Source organism: Felis catus, chromosome C1 (assembly GCF_018350175.1).
Source record: "Felis catus isolate Fca126 chromosome C1, F.catus_Fca126_mat1.0, whole genome shotgun sequence".
NCBI lineage: Eukaryota > Metazoa > Chordata > Mammalia > Carnivora > Felidae > Felis > Felis catus.
The window spans coordinates 98,031,708-98,048,564 of NC_058375.1; the positions used below are offsets into that span (position 1 = coordinate 98,031,708).

The window sequence follows — 16,857 nt, forward strand, 5'->3', positions numbered from 1 at the left end:
ACAAGATGTGCAGGTATGTAAACAAACAAACAAACAAACAAACAAAACCCTGGGAATTGCATCTCCACAACTTGGAATGATTATATGCATTATTCCAAATATATATTCTTTCCTTTTAGGAGTTGTAAACTCAAAGACCAGGAGGGGCCAGACAGGAATTGTAAGTGAGTTAATTGAGCTTAGTGCTAGTAACAGGGAGTGGAGGGCCTTGGGGTCAAAGTGAATTCAAGAGATCTTGTTCTCCACCCCCCCCCCCCCCCCCCCCAGATAATCACAGAGGATGTTTCTTGACCAATTCCCTTTCTGACACTAGTTTCACCAGTCATAAGTGTTTAGAATTATGTTAACACTAAAACAACTATTTATACTGTCTCTTCCTTCTAATGCCTTACTTTCTATCACATTTATTCTTTTAGGTTAAAGGGAATAGATCAGTTGTTCACTCCAATTTTTAGCGTTTGACTTCAGTTTGATAAAATACTGAAATGCGGGTACTGAGTGAAAAATGAGGTTGCTAAAGGTTAATGTTTTAATGCTTTTAATATCTAGTAGTGCCACTTCTGCATCTTGTCAAAATGAGACAAGTTCCATTCTGGTAGGACTCAGAAGAGCTGCTAACAAAGAATTACTTGATTTAGTTAAAAACAAGAAAGGGCAACTCTTCCCCTGTATGCAGCTATCATCCAGAGCAACTATCCTCCTCCTTAATCTAAAAAAAAATACCCATTCTAACTCTGACATTAATGTAAAGAGAACTGTCAAGTAGTCATAAACACTACATTAAAAATGTGAAAAATTTTTTATTCTTACAATTAGAGCCTGAGCTGATCTGTCAGTGCTGCATCACACAAAACAGACTGGCAATGCCAAAAAACAATCCTCAGAAATCATGTGCATTTCTATAACATTATGCCAAACATAATATCAAGGAACAAGGGGAAGTATAATGGGAAAAATGTTAGAGTGTTTAATTCTATATTTTAATGTGCATTTATAAAACATATCTGACAGTCTAAAACCAATGGTGAAATTTCCAGGTAAAAAGTGTTAGTATCATAAGTGGTGACTGAAATTCTCCCTGATATCATTCAGTTCTTTAATTCATATAAAGGAGATTTACTTGTCGATTTAAATCAGATGGTGTGTGTGTGTGTGTGTGTGTGTGTGTGTGTGTGTGTGTGTGTTTCCTCTCAGAATACGGACCCTTAGCAGGTGCCTATGTACCTTTGCCACTTTGGAGAAAAATGAGTATTTTTTCCTAGATTGTCCCTGATATTATGGGAAAATTCTGGGAAATTTTATTTTCTAAATTCTCCAGATAGGAAAATTGTAACTGGAACATTAGATAAATTTTCTACTCTTGAAATTGGGGTTGTAACAAGATTTAATTTTTTCATTGGTTGTTGTATTAATATAATTTTTTAAAATGTGTAATATTCTGTAAAATCCAAATGAAGAAATTTCTAAAATATTATTGAATGCTAATTAGAAGTCATAAATTTTTGGAGCCATTTCTTCGTAAGTCAGAGCTAATCAATAAGATTTCGGGGCGCCTGGGTGGCGCAGTCGGTTAAGCGTCCGACTTCAGCCAGGTCACGATCTCGCGGTCCGTGAGTTCGAGCCCCGCGTCAGGCTCTGGGCTGATGGCTCGGAGCCTGGAGCCTGTTTCCGATTCTGTGTCTCCCTCTCTCTCTGCCCCTCCCCCGTTCATGCTCTGGCTCTCTCTGTCCCAAAAATAAATAAACGTTGAAAAAAAAAATTAAAAAAAAAATACACAAGTGGTATGTTTAAAAAAAAAATAAAAAAAAAATAAGATTTCAAAAATACATTGTCACAAATAAGTAGAAATGCCCATGGTATTATCTGCGCATTCCTGAATTCCGAAAGGTCTGTACTATATTAATACACTAGAAACAACTTAAAAATGAAAAGGAAAATATTTTTAGAGAAGTTTAAACTTTGGGTTCAGCAAGCATTTATTGAGCATCTCTTATGCACAAGTCACTGTATTAAGCGCCAGGGAGATAAAAACGAACATGGTGTTTGCTCATAAGGTATACATGACTAATTGGTTAAATAAATATGAATGAAAACAGTTAAGGCCCAGGGAGATAAAGTGCTAACAGATGCATAAACTGTTAACTACTAGTGCTCAGTTTTCCTCCTACAAAATGAGGATAAATAAATGTTGAGCTCAAAAGTGAAGGTGTAAGATAATGGGCTCCTTAATTGAGTATTTTGACTTTCTCGAATGCCAGAAGTATTACTTTATTACGTCTTCGCTTTCAATTTCTGGACAGTTAGCTCAATTGGTTAGCATAGCCGTCATTCATCCTTCATTCATCCATTTGTCTATTCATCCACACAAGAAATACTGAGCACGCATTCTGAGCCAGGCCCTGAGATGGGCACCGGGAACACAATAGGGAAGCAGATAGCCACAGACCAACATTCTAATAGAATAGTAATGAAAAAAGATCAGGGATTAAATCACCCGACGTGCTTTTTCCTGCTCCGATGCTACTGTTGATCTTTTAGCTAGCAAAGTACAATTGGGTACTAGAAAAGAAGCTCAAAGAACATGCTCAGTTGGTGATCTACCACTTGCATCATTTATATATATAAAGTTTGCATCTCATCATTATCCCTTGTATTCTGAATTAACATTTTAATTTTTGCCTTATTTTCCTAAATTAGTAATATTCTAAATTCTATAAAATATGAAGCCTTGGAGAGAAAGGATTACAATAGTGGAGCCTATTTTCCTAGAAATCATTTAAAACTTTGTGGCATTCTCATTAAATGCCAGTGGATGGGGCGCCTGGGTGGCTCAGTCGGTTGAGCGTCCGACTTCAGCTCAGGTCACGATCTCACAGTTCGTGAGTTCGAGCCCCGCGTCAGGCTCTGGGCTGATGGCTCAGAGCCTGGAGCCTGTTTCCGATTCTGTGTCTCCCTCTCTCTCTGCCCCTCCCCCATTCATGCTCTGTCTCTCTCTGTCTCAAAAATAAATAAACATTAAAAAAAATTTTAAAAAATGCCAGTGGAGCAGTCTTTTAGAATACTTAAATCTAATTTTGTTTTTGGATATATAAACCATAATTTTGCTTGTGTGGTCTCATAAATATATCTTGAACTAAGAAATATGTCTTCAACTATCTCCCATGCTCCTATTCAGTCACCTAAAAATCAAGTAAATAGAAAATAAAGTCTCTAAAGGTGGCTTGATTAAATAGGAATCTGATTTTTATAAGTAATAGACATAAATAAGCGGCTGAAAACTCAGAGCTTTTCATAACAGTGGATAAAAAGTATTGTTAAAATAATTCCTCTTGGATAAAAGAATTCAGATAACTATGCCAAGAGAAAATCTGTAGGTCCTGAAGGATTCTTTCATAATAAATGGAAAACAACAACAAAATAACTAGAATACTTTATAATTAGTCGCAGTAGCTTTCAAAGAGCTGTTACTTTGCCCAGATCCTATTCTTTGTTTAAATTTTGTTTGACAAGCATTTTATAAATGATTATAGGAGGTGGTTTCTGTTTCATTAATGAAGCTGATAATGGTTAATTACTAAAGTGGAGTAAACAGTTCAAAACCAGATCAAGAATGAAAAGCCAATTATGTAGAAATGATCCAGCTGTACTAAATATGATTTCCTTTTACTATTAAGAACCTCAAAAATATTTTAAAACCCTTAAGAAAAAAAAACAACCAAACCACCTATGTTGTAACTTTATTTCTTACTGTTTGGTTTAGTATTGAAAGCCATATCTAGTTTGGTTTTCAAATTCAGTGAAATAGCTCCAAAACACAAAATGGAATTCACTTGATCTTAACATGAAATGAAAATCAGTACAACTGGAGACATTCTTTTTGATTGCTTAATATGAACTCTTAAGTATAGAGCCAAATTTAGAATCCAGCTTTTCTGTTTCTAAGTTGAGATTCACGAAACATAAAACCAACCATTTAAAAAGTGAACATTTCGGTGGTATTTAGTATATTCACAGTGTTGTACACTTACTACCTCTGTTTTAGTTCCAGAACATGTTCATTTACCCCAAAAGGAAAGCCCATACCCATTTAAGCTACTACTCTCCATTTATCCCATCCCCACCTCCTGGCAACCACCGGTGTGCATCCTGTCTTTATGATTTACCTATTCTGGATATTTCATATAAGTGGAATCATACAATATGTGACCTTTTGTATCTACTTACTTTTACTTAACAACATTTTTGAGATTTATCAACATTGTACCATATGTCAGGACTCATTTCTTTTTATGGCTTAATTAATATTTCATGGTCTGTTTATGCCACAGTTTGTTCATCCATTTGTCTGTTGGTGGACATTTGTAGTGTTTCCCATCTTTTGGCTAAAGTGAATAGTGCTGCTATGAATATGTATTTGACTACCTGTTTTCAATTCTTTTGGGTATATATTTAGGAGTAGAATTGTTTGGTCATATGCTAATTCTATGTTTAACTTTTTGAGTTATCAATAAACTGTTTTTCATAATACTGAACTATTTTACATTCCCATTAGCAGTGTACTAAAGGTCCAATTTCTGCACACACTCGCCAACACTTATTTACTATTTTTTTAAATTATAGCTATCCTAGGGAGTATGAAGTGGTACTTCATTATGGTTTTGATTTGCATTTACCTAGTGGCTAATGATGTTCATCTTTTCGTGTGTTTGTTGGCTATTTGTAGGTCTTCTTTAAAGAAATGTGTAATCAAGTCCCTTGTGCATTTTAATTTAATTTTATTTATTTAAAAGTAGGCTTCATGCCCAGTGTGGAGCCCAATGCAGGGCTTGAACTCACGACCCTGAGATCAAGACATGATCTGAGATCGGGGGTCAGATGCTTAACTGACTGAGCCACGCAGGCGCCCCCATTATGCATTTTTAAATTGGACTTTTTAAATCTTTCTGTGGTTGAGTTGTGAGAATTCTTGATATATTCTGGATACTACATATATGGCTTGCAAATATTTTCTCCCATTCTGTAGATTTTCTTTTCACCTTTTTGATAATGTTCTTTTATGCATAAAAGTTTTTAGTTTTGATGAAGTCCAATTTATCTGTTTATATCTTCTTTTCTAACTCATACTTTTGATGCTCTATCTAAGAAACCATTCCTGAATCCAGGATCATGTCAATTTACCCCTATGTTTTCTTCTAAGAGTTTTATGGTTTTAGCTCATATTTAAGTCATTAAACCATTTTGAGTTAATTTTTTATATGATGTGATATATGATATATATGGATATATATATATATTTTTTCCAAAAATATCCACTTTTGCATGTGGATATTCAGTTGTCCCAGCACGATTTGTTGAAGGGACTATTCTTTCCCCATTGGATAGTTTTGGCATCTTTGTCAAAAATGAATTAGCCATAGATGAATAAATTAGAGACTGGATTTTAAATTACTGCAAAACCAACTAGTCATTTTTATCTTACTACAGAGATTCTAAAAAATTTGATCCAAGGCTAGTGGGGGTGTATAAGGATTTTCCTGATGTTATACATTCTGGTCTCTTAGTTTAGTTCCTATAATAAGAAATGGTAGTGAGGAAGCATTTTACAGTGGAAAGAGCAGGCTCTGTACACTGTCTAGGCTTTGAATCCCATGTCTGCATTTACTTGTCATTGATCTTAGGCAAATAACATTATCCGCTTCTTTAGGACAGTGTCTAAACATTTCTTCGCTGAATTTATTATAATGGTGTTCGTTATTGGTAAGCTGCCCAACACTACAGTCATGCTTCTGAACTTTGTTCTTTTACTGCAGTGACAACTGTGTGAGAAAGAGGCTCCACTGGGTCTTTTTTCCATGACAAGGTGTACTGTAGAAGAAAGAAGCTTGGTGTATACTTTTCTGTTGTATATTCTGTTCTCCCTCCACCTTCCACTTAAGTGGTGTAGACTCATAAAAGCCAACTGTGCGCATTTTTTCCTGAGTCTGTATCCTATAGCATCACATTGGTGGCTTGATATTGGCCATGGTGGGAGCATATGCACCAGTGAAATAATCAACCACCACAAATCAAGTTTGTGTTTTTCCGGCAAGCTGGCTTACTAGCTTACCACCGCTTCCACTTCTCTCTTACCTTACTAATTGTTAATAATTCTTTAAAATTCAGTTTAAGTGAAATCTCACTCTGGAAGTCTTCACTCACCTCTCTAAGTCAAGTGTAACTCCTCTGCTTTCCTAGAAACCAGCGGATAACTTAATTGCCTTTTCAATGGCTTCTTAAGGATCAAATTCAGTATCAGTCAGGATTTAATCAAAGAAGCAGAACCAGGAATTTTAAGGGATTTACTGCAAGGAATTAGCTGAAGCATTTGTGAAGGGTGGCTAAGTAAGTCCAAAGTCCATAGGCAAGACAGGACAGGAAGAGAAGATCACAAGTAGGCTGGAACCCATCCATGGGCATGAGCTGTTCGGAGTCCTCTTTATTCCCTTGACTCGCTGCATCATTAATCTCTCCCCTCTTCACTGCGATCACTCCTGTCACCTGACAAAGATCGTCTCCTTGGCGTTAAAAACAACAACAGCAGAAAAAAAAAAAATGCAACCAAAAACCTCTGGACCTTAAATCCCAGTCTAGATAGCATCCCACTTCTCTGCTCCTCCATACAGCTAAACTTCTAGCCAAATGAAGAATGTTTCCATCTGTTGTGTTTTGCTGCCTCTCCCTCCAATTCACTTTTTAAAAAAGTCAACAACTTTTATTACAATTCCATGTATTTTACAGAAATAAGAATGTGGCCAACAGGTCAGAGGCATAGGAAAAAATGTTTTAAAACTGCAGGTTTGTTCATGTTGCTCTACTGACGTCTGGAACAGGCTCTCCGTCACATCGGGCACAGCAGCTGCGCTTGTCTGATGCCTCCTTCTGATGCCAGATGCGGCCCTGGGCACACTTGGCACTGCCCACCAGGCAGCAAGAGCAGCAGTTCTACTTCCTGCAGTGCATTTGCACTCTGCATGTGCAGAAGCCACTGGTGGAGCAGGGGCAGTTGGGTCCGTTTCCGGCGGAGGTGGGGACAGAGGTCCAAAGCAGGTGACACAGGGAAACACGCTGCAGGCATAGTTCGGGTTCCCTCTTCAGTCTCCTATGTAATCTGGTTTTGTTCTCATCACACCACTAAAACTGTTGTGGTCAGGGTCACCATAGCAGGCACTTTTGATCGACTTAACCCTTCATTCCCAACTCCCTTTTCCCTTGTCTACTTTCTCCGTAGAGGCTAGAAAAATTCAACTCTCACCTTCCCAGAGCTTCCCTTGCAGTTCAGGGTGGCTACGTGGCATAGCTCTAACTGATGAGATACAAAAGAATTCTGGGGATGGAAGCTTCTTGGAAAGTTTTTTTCTATTCTTAATAAAGGGACACACACTGTGGGCTCCACACCTTAGCTTTCCCCCCCTGCCTTGTACACGAGTCCAGAACAGTGACACCCATCTTGCCGCCATCAGAGCATAACAGGCTCTGACATTCAACTGCCAACTAGCGCCTGTAGCTGGTGATACCTCCAGACTTTTTGTGGTATGTGTGGGGAAAAAATCCCAGATTCTTATTTGGGTTTAATCTGATTTTTTGTTGTTGTCATTTCTTGACTCTGAAATCAGTTCCTATTAATACAGTCGCCACCAACTTTCATGCTGCTAAATTCAATAGAACCTTTTCTTTCCTCATCTTATTTAACTTCTCACTAGCATTCCACACTGTTGAGCACGTTCTCCATGAAACATATGTCTCTTTTAACTTCCTTGATGCCTTTTTCTTGTTTTTTCTTTTACCCTTTTAGCTACTCTCTCTATTTTGCAAGTTCTCTGTTGTCAAACCGATACTTAAATATTGGAATTTGTCAAGGCTGTGTTCTACTTTTTTCTTCCTCAGTGATCTTATGTATTTTAATAGCTTTAAATACCATCAGTATCCTGAAAACTTCCACAGTATTACCACCAACATGGACTTCTCTCAATTCCAGCTTCATATTATCTGCTTGACATTCCAGATGCTTCACAAACATTTTAAACTCAATATGTCCAAAATTGAACTACTACTTTTCCATTTAAAAGTGTATTCCTTCTTTATGTCTATATATCTTAGTAAACTGTAATATAATCCATAAATCAGAAACCTAGGAGTTATCCATGATTCCTTACTCTCCATCATCTTTAATGTGGCAGATACTATGGGTTGGCTCACCTAACACCCATTACAATAAACTCCTCCTTGCTTTTCTTTCCTTTAAAGACTGGAAAATGAAATACTCATTTCCTAGCCTCCCTTGCAGCTGAGTAGCCACGTAGTTTTTTTTTTTTTTTAACTTTGTTTTTTTTTAAAGTTTATTCATTTTATGAGAGAGAGAGAGAGAGAGAGAGAGAGCAAGAACAAGCAGGGGAGGGGCAAAGAGAGGGAGAGAGAGAATCTGAAGCAGGCTCTGTACTGTCAGCACAGAGCCCAATGTGCGGCTTGATCCCACGAACCATGAGATCATGACTTGAGCCTAAATTGAGACTTGGTTGCTTAACCAACTGAACCACCCAGGCGCCCACCAGTTACATAGTTTTGATCAAGGAAATATGAATGGATCTTTACAGAAGTGCTTAACTTTCTTTTCTTTTTCTTTTAGAGAGAGAGTGAGAGTGTGAGTGGGGAGAGGGGCAGAGGAAAGGAGAGGGAGTGGGAAAGAGAGAGACGCTTAAGCATGTTCCATGCTCAGCACAGAGACTGATGTAAGGCTTGATCCCATGACCCTAGGATCCTGACCTGAGCCAAAATCAAGAGTCAGACGCTCAACCTGCTGAGCCATTCAGGCATCCTAGAAGTGCTTAACTTTCTACATAAAGTTTTACTAAAAGAAAATCTTTGCAAGTCTCCCTCTGTCTTCCTTACTGGAACTTATCTGTGATACCTGGAGGTACAGCATCCATCTTGTGACCATATGGTTCAAAGCTACATGCTAGTGATGAGAAAGCAATGAATAGAAGTATCCTGAGACACTGATGACATCAATAAAACTACTGTTAAACTGTTAGACTTGTCACATTCAGACTATTGTTATATGGGGGAGAAAAACCCTCCACTTAAGTCATTGTTGCGGACTTTTTTTTTTTTTTTTTTTAGGGAGAGAAAGAGCATGCGAACAGGAGGAGGGACAGAGGTGGGGGGGGGCGGAGCAGAGGGAGAGGGAGAGAGGGAATCTTAAACAGGATCCATGCCCAGCACAGAGCCCCATGCAGGGCTCTCTCTCATGACCCTGAGACCATGACCTGACCTGAAATCAAGAGTCAGACACTTAACTGACTGAGCCCCCCAAGTGCCCTGTAGTAGACTTTCTATTAGTTGCATCCAAATGCAATTTCTAACTCTAACCATCCAATCCATCAGCAAATCCTACAGTCTACAGCAAAATATATCTCGAATCCACTCACCTATCTCCTGGTTCAGATCACTATCATCATCTAAGCCTAGGCTATCATCATCTTTCACCTGGAGTACTGTGATAGTCACCTAACTGGTTACCTCACTACTTTTTAAAGTCTCCTCTAATGTATTCCTCTTATAGCATCCAGAGTTATTTAAAAACAATATTCACTCAGTAAATGAGGAATATAAGAGATTTACCTCAACTTGAGAGTATCTATAAAAAGTTACAGTTAATATCACACAGAATGCTGAAAAACTATATGCTTTCTCAAGATTGGGAGCAAGGGATGGCTGTCTGCTCTCACCACTCTTATTCAGCATAGTACTGAAAGTTCTAGCCATTGCAAAAGGTCAAGAAAACAAATGAAAGGCATACAGATTGGAAAAGAAGAAATAGAACTGTTTCTATTTGCAGATGACACGATTGTCTACATAGAAAATTCCAAGGAGACCCATGTTGGGTGTAGAGATTACTTTAAAATCTTTTTAAATTTTATTTTGTTTTATTTTAGTTTTTAAGTTTATTATTTATTTTGAGAGAGAGAGAGAGAGAGCACAAGCAGGGGCGGGGCAGAGAGAAGGAGAGACAGAATCCTAGGCAGGCCCCATGACATTAGTGCAGAGTCCGACGTGGGGCTCGAACTCATGAACTGTGAGATCTTGACCTGAGCCAAGATCAAAAGTCAGACGCTTAACCAACTACCACCCAGGCACCCCAAAAATAAAATCTTTATTTTTTTAATTTATTATTTATTTTTTTTGCATTTTTTTCAATATATGAAATTTATTGTCAAATTGGTTTCCATGCAACACCCAGTGCTCATCCCAAAAGGTGCCCTCCTCAATACCCATCACCCACCCTCCCCTCCTTCCCACCCCCCCCATCAACCCTCAGTTTGTCCTCAGTTTTTTTTTTTTAATTTTTTTTTAACGTTTATTTAATTTTGAGAGAGAGAGACACACAGAATGAGCAGGGGAGGGGCAGAGAGAGAGGCAAACACAGAATCGGAAGCAGGCTCCAGGCTCTGAGCCATCAGCCCAGAGCCCGACGCAGGGCTCGAACTTGTGGACCGCGAGATCGTGACCTGAGCCGAAGTCGGACGCTTAACCGACTGAGCCACCCAGGCGCCCCTGTCCTCAGTTTTTAAGAGTCATTTATGCTTTGGCTCTCTCCCACTCTAACCTCTTTTTTTTTTTTTTTCCTTCCCCTCCCCCATGGGTTTCTGTTAAGTTTCTCAGGATCCACCTAAGTGAAAACATGGTATCTGTTTTTCTCTGTATGACTTATTTCACTTAGCATAACACTCTCCAGTTCCATCCATGTTGCTACAAAGGGCCATATTTCATTCTTTCTCATTGCCACCTAGTACTCCATTGTGTATATAAACCGCAATTTCTTTATCCATTCATCAGTTGATGGACATTTAGGCTCTTTCCATAATTTGGCTATTGTCGAGAGTGCTGCTATAAACATTGGAGTACAAGTGCCCCTATGCATCAGTACTCCTGTATCCCTTGGATAAATCCCTAGCAGTGCTATTGCTGGGTCATAGGGTAAAAATAAAATCTTTAAAAAAAAGGGAGGGGGGCACCTGGCTGGCTTAGTCAGTAGAGCATGCAACTATTGATTTGATCTTGGGGTTGTAAGTTCAAGCCCCATGTTGGGTGTAGAGATTACATTTATTTATTTATTTATTTATTTATTTATTTATTTATTTATTCATTCTTTGTTTTTAAAGTTTATTTATTTTGAGAGAGAAAGCAAGGAGGGGGTTGTACAGAGAGAGAGAGAGGGAGAGAGAGAACCCCAAGCAGGCTTTGTACTGTCAGTGCAGAGCCAGCTGTGGGGCTTAAACTCATGAACCTCAAAATCATGACGTGAGCCAAAGTTGGATGCTTAACCAACTGAGCCACCCAGGTGTCCCAGGTGTAGAGATTACTTAAAAATAAAATCTTTTTTTTTTTTATTTTTTTTAACGTTTATTTATTTTTGAGACAGAGAGAGACAGAGCATGAACGGGAGAGGGTCAGAGAGAGAGGGAGACACAGAATAGGAAGCAGGCTCCAGGCTCTGAGCCATCAGCCCAGAGCCTGATGCGGGGCTTGAACTCACGGACCGCGAGATCATGACCTGAGCTGAAGTCGGATGCTTAACCCACTGAGCCACCCAGGCGCCCCAAAAATAAAATCTTTAAAAAAGAAAAAAAAAAAAGAAAAGAAAATCCTGAGGAATAACAAAATCACTCCAGAACTAGCAGTGAGTTCAGCAAGGTTGCAGGATACAAGATCAACACAAGAAATGAAACCATATTTCTATAGACCAACAATGAACATGAAGTAACTGAAATTAAAAACAGTACTATTTACAATCACTTCGAAAAAAATGAGATACTTAGGTATATACTTAACAAAACACGTATAGGATATAGATGCTGAAAATTATGATGAAAGAAATCAAAGAAGACCTAAATAAATGAAGAGATGTATTACGTTCATGTTTGGAAAGGCTCAATGTAGTAAGATGTCAGTTCTTCTCAAACTGATCAATAGGTTTAATACAATTTTTATGAAGAATCCCAGTAAGTTTTTGTTTTGTTTTGTTTTCTTTTGTTTAGAAACAGACAAGCTTTGGGGTGCCTGGGTGGCGCAGTCGGTTAAGCGTCCGACTTCAGCCAGGTCACGATCTCGCGGTCGGGGAGTTCGAGCCCCGCATCAGGCTCTGGGCTGATGGCTCAGAGCCTGGAGGCTGTTTCCAATTCTGTGTCTCCCTCTCTCTCTGCCCCTCCCCCGTTCATGCTCTGTCTCTCTCTGTCCCAAAAATAAATAAAAACGTTGAAAAAAAATTTAAAAAAAAATTTAAAAAAAGAAACAGACAAGTTTATTTTGAAATTTGATTTGTGCGAAAAAGCACAGGTCCCAGAATAACTAAAGCAATCTTACTAAAGAAGGATAAAGTGGGGGGGGGGGGGGCGGATCTCTTCACTCAATATTACAGGCTTACTTGATGGCTATAACAATCAAAATAGCGTGGTGTACTGGTGGAGAGACAGATACACAAATCAATGGAACAGAATAGAGAACCTAGAAATACATCCACACAAATATGTCTAACTGAATTTTCACAAGGTGCAACAGCAATTCACCAATGGCAAGATTGCTTTTTCAACAAATGGTGCTGGATCAATTGAACATCTCTTAGCAAAAAAATGAACCTTAACCTAAACCTCATACCTTTTAAAAATAGTAACTAAAATCGTAGACTTAAATGTGAAACTTAAAATATAAAACTTTAAGGAGCGCCTGGGTGGCTCAGTCAGTTCAGCATCCAACTTGGGCTAAGGTCATGATCTCATGGCCTGTGGGTTTGACCCCCATGACAGGCTCTGTGCTGACAGCTCAGAGCCTGGAGCCTGCTTTGGATTCTGTGTCTCCCTCTCTCTCTGTCCCTCCCCTGCTCACACTCTGTCTCTCTCTCAAAAATAAACATTAAAAAAAATTAAAATATAAAACTTGCAAAAAAAAAAAAAAACACAGGAGAACATCTTTGGGATCTTGGGCTAGGTGAAGAGTTCTTAGACTTAGCACTTAAAGTACAATCCATAAAAGGATAAACTGATAAATTATACTTTATCACAATTAAAAACTTGTTCTGCAAAAGATCCCCTCAGGAGGATGCAAAGACACACCACCCATTGGGAAAAAAAAAGTTTGCAAATCACATATGCAACAAAAGATTAGTAAGTATCTAGAATATATAAAGAACCCTCAAAACAGTAAAACAAAACAAAACAAAACCTCAGTCCAATTAGAAAACAGGAAAAAGACATGAACAGACGTTTCTTTAAAGAGGATATAAAAATGGCAAGTAAGTACATTAAAAGCTGTTCAGGGGTGCCTGGGTGGCTCAGTCAGTTGCTTTGGCTCAGGTCATGACCCCAGGGTCATGGAACCTACTTAAGATTCTCTCTCTCTCTCCCTCTATCCCTCTCCCAAGTTTGCTGTCTCTCTCTCTCTCTCTCTTTCTCAAAAGAAAAAGGATGTTCAATATGATTAGCCAACAGAGAAATTCAAATTTAAACCCCGAGATATCACTACACATCTGTCAGAAAGGCTAAAATAAAAAACTGTGACAATATTGCATCCTAGCAAAGATACAGAGATACATTTGCATGTTGCTGGTAGAATTGTAAAATGGTATAGCCATTCTGGAAACGTTTGGCAGTTTCTTATAAAACAAAATATACAATTACCATAAAACCCAGTAATCACACTCTTGGGCATTTACCCAAGAAAAATGAGCATGTACTTGTACATATCTGTACATGAATATTCATAGCAGCTTTATTTGCCATAGCCAGAGAATGGAATCAACCCATGTGTCCTTCAATAGGTGAATGTTTAAACTGCGGTATACCTATAACCATAGAATATTACTCACCAATGAGTAGACTATTGATACGTACAACAACTTGGATCAATCTCCAGGGAATTATGCTGAGAAAAAAAAAAGCCCACCATAAAAGGTTATATAATGTATGATCCATTATAGGACATTTTGAAATTACAAAATTTTAGAAATGGAGAAAATTTAGTGATCTCCAGCACTCGGGAATGGGGAATGGGAGGAGGGAGGTGGGTATATACAAACCAGGGCAACACGAGGGCTTCTAGTGATGTTGGAACTATTCGGTATTTTGACTGTGACTGTGGTGATGGATACATGAACCTATAGGTGATAAAATTACATAGAATTTAATACACGTGCAAAAATAAGTCCAAGCAAAATTGGGAAAATCAGTATCAATGTCAATATCCTGGTTCTGCTATTGTAGTATAGTTCTGCAAGTTTTACCATTGGGGAAAACTGGATTAAGCATAGACAGATCTCTCTGTATTATTCCTTACCTCTGCAAGTGAACTGACAATGATGTCAATGAAAGCTCCATTAAGAAAAGCAGGGGCACCTGACTGACTCAGTAGGTAGAGCATGTGACTCTTTATCTCAAGGTTGTGAGTTCAAGCCCCATGTTGGGTGTACAGATTACTTTTAAAAAGGGGCGCCTGGGTGGCTCAATCAGTGGAGCATCTGACTCTTGACTTCAGCTCAGGTCATGATCCAGGGTCATGAGATTGAGCCCAGGATCAGGCTCCGTGCTGAGCGTGGAGACTGCTTGGGATTCTCTGTCTCTCTGTCTCTGTCTCTGTCTCTCTCTCTCTTTCCCTCTCTCTCCCTGCCTGTACCCTTCCCCCACACGCACACGTGTGCTCATCCTCACTCTGTCAGGAAAAAAACAAAACAAAACAAAACAAAAAATATACTTCAGATTACGTGCCTTTTTTGGGTAGAGTCCTTCAATGATTTCTTATTATACCTGGAATAAAATTCAGATGTCTCTCTAAGGCTCTTATGTTACCTAACTGGAATTTAAATAAAAACTTAAAAAAAAAAAAAGAAAGAAAAACAAAGGGGAAAAAAATCAGGTTTATGTCTTTTCCCCAGTATCATTTTATGCTGTGTCTTCTTTCCCCATTCATCACACTGGACTTCTTTCCATATTACACAAGCCAATAGACAACACTGTGTTGTTCACACGAAAACATTCATCCCCCAACCCTTCTGTGGCTTTTTCTCATCTTTTAGGTCTTGGCTTGGATGTCATCTCCTTAAGAGCCTTCCGTAATGATGCTCCCAACCCTACAGCAAACTAGTTGGTTAGATTTATAACTCTTTAGATTGTTTGTTACTGATATGGTAACAATGTTAATATTTATTTTAAATGGCATGTATTGATAAGATAACAATGTTAATATTTATTTTAAATGGCATGTATCTATCTATCTGGGCTAGCTGCCTATTGAGTGACTGAATGAAAAGAATAAACTTCAGGAGATTCCCCCATTTATGCTTATTAAGGAATATCAGTGAACTATGTAATTATAGAGTGCTTAGGTGACAGTAGCCTGTTGTATAAAATTTAAAAATATGTTCTGTATTCTCTATTTTAAAGTATTAACATATATTTGCACATATTTCCAAGTACTTGGAATGAGTACTATGTGAACAACATAGTAAGTCTAGGGTGTTATCATAAACCAGGGAAGTACATATAAAAATTTGTAACAGAAAAGGTCTGAATGAATTACTCTTTGCAATGCTAAACAAGGAAGCTGGTGGCAATGAATTGTAATATTTCAGATATAGTAAGGGTGGAATGAGGGTGTAAGTGGTCATGGTGATATGAATTAATGAAACGTTTGAATCATTGAGCATTTGAGATACATCACTGAATACAGAAACTAATAATTATAGTTATAAGTAGAGGCTAAAATTGGTAATTATCTGAATAATAAAATTAACTTATAAAGCTCCTAGAAGTAAACATGGACTATAAGCTCATTGCATTGGTCTTGGTGATAATATTTTGGATCTAACACCAATAGCAAAGGCAACAAAAGCAAAAATAAATAAGTGGGACTACATTGAACGAAAAAGCCTCTGTGCACCAAAGGAAATACTCAAAATCAACAAAATGAAAAGGCAACCTACTGAATGGGAGAAAACTTTTGGAAATCATATATCTGGTAAGGGGTTAATTTCCAAAATATATAGAGAACTCATATAATTCAATAGTAAACAATCTGATTACAGAGTGGGCCGAGGACCTGTATAGACATTTTTTCAAAGATGATATAGAGGTGGCCAACAGGTACCTGAAGAGGTGCTCAACATCATTAATCATCAGGTAAATGCATATCAAAACCATGATGAGATATCATATCACAACTGTTAGAATGTCTGTTATCAAAAAGACAAGAAATAACAAGCATTGATGAGGATGTGGAGAAAAGGGAACTGCTGTACACTGTTGGTGGGACTGCAAATTGGTGCAGCCGTCATGGAAAACAGTATGGAGAATCCCCCCCAAATTATAAATAGAACTATTATGTGATCAAGAAATTACACTTCTGGATATTTATCTGAAAAAAATGAAAACACTAACTTGAAAATAAATATGCAATCCCATGTTCATTGCAGCATTATTTACAAGAGGCAACATATGGAAACAACCTCAGTGTGCATGGATAGATGAATGAATAAAGAAAACATGATGTATACCATTTACATTTACAACAACAGGGATGGACCTTGAGGGCATCATGCTAAGTGAAATGAATGAAATGAGTCAGACAAGGACAAATATCGCATGATCTCAATTATATGCGGAATCCTAAAAAAAGCAAAATACAACAACCAGTCTCATAGGACAAATTGGTGATTGCCGGGGGGTGGGGAGTGGAGGGTGGGCAAAATGGGTGAAGGGGATCAAAAGGCACAAACTTCCAGCTATAAAATAAAATAATGAACAGGATGGTAACTATACTTAATATACTGTACTG

General features: G+C 38.1%; 1 protein-coding gene and 1 long non-coding RNA gene across 7 annotated transcripts in view; one reads left to right on the forward strand and one right to left on the reverse strand.

Moving 5' to 3' along the window:
• The window catches only part of LOC101098124 (bile acid receptor-like), a 50,450-nt gene that overhangs the window by 15,313 nt on the left and 18,280 nt on the right, over nt 1-16,857 (forward strand). The gene's annotated exons all lie outside the window — the stretch shown is intronic.
• The window catches only part of LOC109503028, a 43,152-nt gene that overhangs the window by 5,826 nt on the left and 20,469 nt on the right, over nt 1-16,857 (reverse strand). For 4 of the 5 annotated variants that reach the window (XR_006582891.1, XR_002744678.2, XR_006582892.1 and 1 more), the window contains 2 exons: nt 14,108-14,185; nt 13,898-13,953 (listed from right to left, as the gene is read on the reverse strand). This is a non-coding gene — a long non-coding RNA (uncharacterized LOC109503028). Of the gene's footprint in view, nt 1-2,991; nt 3,180-13,897; nt 13,954-14,107; nt 14,186-16,857 lie in introns of those variants that run through there. The other variant, XR_006582893.1, reaches the window with a different exon arrangement.